The sequence below is a fragment of the Gymnodraco acuticeps genome, unplaced genomic scaffold, assembly GCF_902827175.1.
Source record: "Gymnodraco acuticeps unplaced genomic scaffold, fGymAcu1.1, whole genome shotgun sequence".
NCBI lineage: Eukaryota > Metazoa > Chordata > Actinopteri > Perciformes > Bathydraconidae > Gymnodraco > Gymnodraco acuticeps.
The window spans coordinates 251,536-258,244 of NW_022990629.1; positions in this window are offsets into that span (position 1 = coordinate 251,536).

Genomic DNA, 6,709 nt, shown 5'->3' on the forward strand with positions numbered 1-6,709 from the left:
CATCTGTTGCTTTTGTTGCAACGGCTTACGTTTTGCCATGACCAGATTTGGATTGGGTGTATTACTACATGATGTAGCAACGTGACCATCTTCTCCACACCTAAAGCAGTACCAAGGTTTAGGCTTGTTTGAGTGTTGTGTCATGGCAGTTCTCACAGGTCTGGTATTGAAACCACTTGGTTCAGGTCTTGATTGTGCCTGAGAAATCAAAGTTGTGAGCTAGCTCTGCAGTTTATTCATCTGCGTTCTGAGATCCTCGATTGCCTTGAAGTCATGCTTTGAATTTGAGTCACAAGCGCAAGTGCTTTGTGAACTCACTTGTACTCGTTTTCTGGATGAACTGATGTGTTTTTTCATGCGGCTCTCCTTGGATAGTTGTCTGTCTTCTTCTGTGTGTAACAAGAGCAAAAGCTCTGAAAAGGAAGGAGGATTGTCTTTTTTCTGTTCAAGTTGTACGTTTGTTATGACTGTGTTATCCCAGCATCCACGACAGAATTGTTTAATGAGATGCTTTTCTATTTCACTTGTCAAAATGCCTCCTCTTTTGACGACAGAATTCAAGGTAAGCTGCAATCGCTGAAGGTAAGCAGACAGCCTTTCACCAGGGTCTTGGAGTGTGTTCAAGAATTGAGCAAAGAGCTCCTCTCCATCTTGGACAGTGGCAAAGGCTGAGTCAAGAACCTGTAAGTAGATGGTGGGTAAGGCATCAGGACGCAGACCTTTGACCACATCAGCTGCAGGAGACAACAAGCTCTCAAGAACTCGTCTGGTGACGTGCAAGGCAGACAGACTAGGATCAGCACTCAGTAGTTCAATTTGAGAGCGCCAAGTTTCATAATCTGCTTCATTACTGGGTTTAGGGAATTTCCCAGAGAAGGTACGAAGTCGAAGCGGAGAGAGTGAATGTGAGCTTATGTCTTCCTTTCTCACTATGTGTTCAACCACAACTCTTTGAATTTCAGGTGGATTTAATTCAGTTCCTGAAAGAGAGAAAGTTATTCTATTAGGTAGGTGAATAGGGTTTGTTGGAGGTGTTGGAAGTTGGATCTTAACGGATGGGTCCTCTTCAAAGTTCTCTTCCAGTTCCTCACCAATTTGACTCATCATGTCCTTTAACACTTCCTCAAAGGGTTTTCCACTATGTTTTGCTAGTTGTCTTAGCTCATTGAGATAGTGTGTCGTGTAGCTGCTGCCAATTTTGGCTGTGTATTCTAAAGCTAATGCTTTGACACAATAAGTGACGTCTGCCACCTCTCGTGAAGGATGGTAATACGGCAGTAGGGGATCTAATGCTGCAATCAGCGGTCAGGTTTTTTGTTTGGATATATTTATTTTTTCTTCAATGGGAAAAAGTGTTTCGGGGCCTGGCAACCAAACGGAAGTGTAGTACCGCCGTATGGCCACCATGAATATTTTCATCTGAATCCGGCGCACTTCCTGGGGGCTTGGTCACTACCCGATCCGTCCCCCTGCCCGATCTGTACTGCGCATGTGCGAGATGGTCCGCCATATTGGAGAATTCCGGACGGCAACCCAGGAAGGACACTTGACACGGTGGCTTTTGGCAAAGCTGAAAAATAAAACGAGAGAGAGATGAGTTATTGTTATTACAACGTGACTTCACTATTATTTAACAACTCTTTTTATTGGGTTATTTTATTTGGGGTTAAGTACATTGTCAGAATAAGTGAGAAATGAATTTAACTTCTGTTAGACAGCTATCATACTGAATAAATATTTACTGTGAATGTATGCAAAAATGTATGGCATATAGCTGTCTAACAGAAGTTAGACAGCAACTAACTTAACTTAACTTAGAAGTTAGGGTTCCGTCCTGCTTTCTCCTGGAACCCTCGCCTGTCCCCGACCAGCCCTTTGCCTACTATCTGCCGTTTTGTCTCCTACCAGCCTATTGCCTTCAATAAAGCTGGTTACCGACTATCCCTGATTTCCCGTGTTTTGCATTTTGGTCCTCAGCTCGTTTGTGACACTTTTTCTCTCTTCATGTCCTCAAGAGGCATTTTGTTTAAAAGCTTTTCTTATTTTTATTTTATTTTCCAACCTAGGAGAGGTTTTCCTACGTTTTTCATGAAAACATATATCTGAGGAGTGTAGGGTTTGGGAATTATGGCAAGTTTAAAATATATTTGGGGGAGAATTTCAGGTACTGCTGCACTCTGTTTTGAGATCAAAGCACTCTAGACTTAACGAGCTGCTCCATCCACTCTAATGTTAAAATCTGAAAAAGGCCTCTCTGCTAAGCTCCAAACTAAATTCAATATCTCAAAAGGTTTAAAATATATCAAAAAGAAAAGTCAATGTTGAATAGCTGAAGGTCTTGTGATAATTTGAAAGTTGGAATGAAGTGTCTAGCTGAACGTATATGGAAGGAGTAGCATTTGGCGCAAGGTGTAGGAAAACAGGATTTGATGACAACTCCCATTGACTTCAATGTTAAAAAAAGAGTTTAAAAAGCTGAATATTTCAAAAAGTATAACATATTTTTACAAAGTTGAAGGTTTCCCATTGATTCCTGAACAGGCTGAATAGTTTAATATTTGAATAGTTTCTGTAGCTGAAAATAAGCTGAAGTTATGGAGTGCCAAAGTATTGGCTGAAATAAGTTTAAGGGGAAGAATAAAGATTTGAAGAACTATAGTGGAATGCTGTAAACAGCATTCGCACTAATTAGCATAAAACTGTACAAAGACCTTAATCGTTCTCTATCAGTCTTTCTAGCAGAAAGAGCTGTCTACTACAGGGTCACAAAGATAGATAATAGTGTCAAAGCTTTTGACTGACAGTCTAAATATCAACTTGCTATCTGCAACATCTGCTACCTTTCACAGGCTTCACACTTTATATTTGTTCCGAAAAGAGAGGGGGTTGTATTTTCTGACACTTTGTGAGTTCCCTGACACACTGGGGACACATGTTCATGTATACCAGGCATGAAAAAGTCCATTTTGCATGATAGGTCCCCTTTAATGTAAAGAATCTGTAATTTCTGAAAAATTGAGATATTGTAAGTACACAACTCAACAGCATACACAGTATAACACAGGTCGGATTGTTTTAACACCTTTTAATAACAATAATAACATACAGTGGTAAGAACAACAAGTGTGTTTGTGTTGTTGTAAAAGACTACAAGTGTTATTTAAGCATACATCTAAACATATATAAACAGGCCAGGTTCAACAACATGAAATAAGGATTTAGTTCTTATTCTGTTATGAATACTGAATCATTTAGGCTAGGACACAGTGTTAAAGTGATATATAATATGGCTTATTGGTAGCAGATATGAACTGAATGAACAAAAGAGTTATTATTAACCATTAGAATAATTATGTTTGATATGTTATATGTCAAATTATTTAAAGAGGTTCCATAAATCCCATCTGGTCCCAGAGCCCTTTTACATTAAATAGTCAATTGTAACTGCATTAAGTCCAATAATATAACAGAATTAAGATTTCCAGAATCTGCACTCATTAGGATGTCCTTTGTAAGCAAAGCTGATTCTTCTGTGGGTGTTTCTGAGGCCACACTGAACATGCAGGGTTCAATGTCAGTAAGATTTCAAGGGAAACTTGTTAAGGACTTTTTTCAATTTGGGATATACTTGTTTTTGAGTTGTTATATGAATACAAACTAAAATCAAGGCTCAGCCTATTGCACAAAGTCTACCTGAGCTTTGGCTCTGACGACTGAGAGTTTCAGTCGACAACAAAGATGGGTCTGATGGTCTGATCTCTTATGCCATATATTAGAGAACTAAGGCACCTGGGGAAGAGAAAAATGCACACATATAAAACATTTGTGGTACGCACAAATACTATTCGAGTCAGAATTTTTGAAAGATTTATGAGCAAGGGGTTATAAATGGTTGAAGAGAGACTGAGGCCCAGCTGCACCAGATGCAGCAGAAGAGTTTTACGAGCTTTACGAATTGAAGCTTTGTCTGTGGAGGCCGACCTGGCTGCTATCATCACACCAATATAGGAGCAGCTGACTGTCACACCAGCACACACAAACAGAAGACAAGTATGGACTTTGTCATAATCATCAGACTTTGGTCCACGAAATAGGATTTTGTCTGAGCAAAGGTCTTTCATCTGCAGGCTTTCCAGCTCTTCAAATGGAAACTCTAACAGTAGAATAACTCGTGCCAGGATATGAAGTGAACTCACGGCCCAAACAACAATGACAGCCACTGCTGTGTGTTGAGATCTCCATATTAAGTGAATACATAAAACGAAAGTTAATTATAAATCATATATGAAGTGAATACTTAAAACGAAAGTTAATTATAAATCATATATGATCATATTATTGTATAAACCCATAATGAGAATGCTTCTTGATGGTTTTTGAATATGTATGTATGCTTACAATTTTATCTGTTGTTATTTGATAACTTTGCGTTTTGAAAAGAGGGTGTTGAGAGTTTTCATAGTATGTTTAATACTTAAAACGAAAGTTAGTTATAATCAAATATAATCAATTATATTCTTGTATAACGCACAATGAGAATGCTTCATATTTTAGGTTTTTCTATATTTACAGCATGTTTAGGTTGAGTGTGTAAGGTCTATGATTTATGGGTGTCACTGATAAGGAAGAAGGCAGTTTTTTCCCTCTCCTCTCACAAGGGTGCACAGGGAGGGGGGCTCCTGCCTTAAAGGAGAAAACCCATTGAGGCCTCAAAAAGGTGGTTAGGTCATGGCCAGAGAAAATGTCTAGTCATGTTTTAGCTTTTTTTACACAAACATGGGAAGGTGTGTTTTAGGCCATAGCCAATAGAAGATGTTGGCTGGTAAATAGAGGAGGTTTTTTTTGGGGTTTCGATCCGGTTTTTTGAGCATAAAGAGACTGGTTTTTTGAGAGAGCGCGAGAGAGAGGGGGGTTTCCCCTGGTAAACTCTCTCCCGGTAGGCTTTGTCCTTCAGAGTTGGGTTAATAGCTCGGTAAGGTTCTCTCAAACTTGGTAAATATCTCTTGAATTTGTTGGTTGAAATGCTGAGTGAATTTCTTTGTTGAAATGCTGAGTGAATTTCTTTGAATGCTGAGTGAATTTCTTGGTTGGAATGCTGAGTGGAATGATTTGATGGGAGATGTGTTTGTGATTAGTAACCGCCACCGTGAGGATCTTCCTCCGAAATACCTGCGGGAGATAGGTATGTGTTTGTGGATGTTAGTACCCGCCATCTGTGTCGGATAGGAGTGTGTTCGTACTTAGTAACCGCCACCGTGAGGATCTTCCTCCGAAATACCTGCGGGAGATAGGTGTGTGTTTTTGAATGTTAGTACCCGCCGTCTGTGTCGGAAAAAAGGTATGAACCTGATGTGAATTGATTGGGTGAAAATGAAAGTTTGAATTCAGATTTTTATTGACACCGGTCTTTTTATGAGGAAATACCTCTAAATTCTATCGGGAGATTTTAAAATGTCACAACTGAATTGGGCAGTTGAAATTAAACATTTTGGTAATAAATGTAAGACTGTGAATTAAAGTTTCATATTTGAACATGATCACAGCACCATTTTTTTAGTATGATTATAATGTTGTAAAGAGAGAAGGTAAAAACCCTGTATTAGTTTGGACCTATTTTTCTTCAAATAAACTGATCCCACCTTTTTGGACTGGGATAACTTAAAAGACACCTGTGCTCTCCTCTCCTGCTTAAAAGGTAAGATTGCACCCTGCCACACACACTTAGGTAGGAGCACACTCCATTTACTGATATCAAAATCCTTCGGGATCCCTTAAACAGATTAAAAAAGAGTTGTCTGAATTGAAACAGCAGTTAATTGAACCTGGTTCTTCGGGGGGTTAATAGAGGTGAGATCTTGCTGACGTTGGTGGATCTGAGCCAAGCAGTAAACTTACATAGACTCAATAACTTCGGTCAGGTCAATTAGTAGGTCAGAGTAATTTACCGGAATAAATTATCAGGACCTCGCCGACTATAAACATGACGCCCAACGTGGGGCTCTGTGAAAAGTAATACTTTTACAGTAGTCAAAATACAAGAACCAAAACGACCTAGTGAAAAAAGTCGATGAGTACAAATCAGCGAAATACAGGCTGAAAGTCTTGTTAAAATACCTACCCCAAATCCTAGAATATATAATTAAACCTAAAAGTGTAGTAATTTAAGTTGATACTATTGCACCGGACTGAGGGTTATATTATATCGGATATTGCTGTCTGTTAAAGAAGCTAAAGTAGGTTCTTCTTCCTCTAGCCAAATTGAGAAGCCCCTGTGGTCCCTTTAACACAGGTTTGGTGGTAGTGAAGTCAGCTGTAGGAGCACTGCTCAGTACCTGTCTTATTACTTTGAAACGTATAGGTAGGACTTTACAAAGAGCTGCGGTTTGAACTTTTGCGTTAAAACATAAAGTGGGGAAGAGTTAATGGGAGATTTAATAAAGATAAACATAGGTCTAAAGGTACCTATGCTGTTGAAAAAACTCGAAGCTCGATACATAACTCTCTTAACTGAGGTATCCGCATGTACTAGCTGAATCCAGAAAGAGTAACCTAGAACCAAGTGACGGTATAGTCAGAACTGATCCTCCGGTGTAAGTAATAGCCTAGGAACTTGCATGTGTATAAAAGAGTGAACTTAAACCCTAAAATAAAAATAAAAATGTAAAACAAATAAATGGCGGACGAGGTTAGGACGCAGTTTTTAATGACT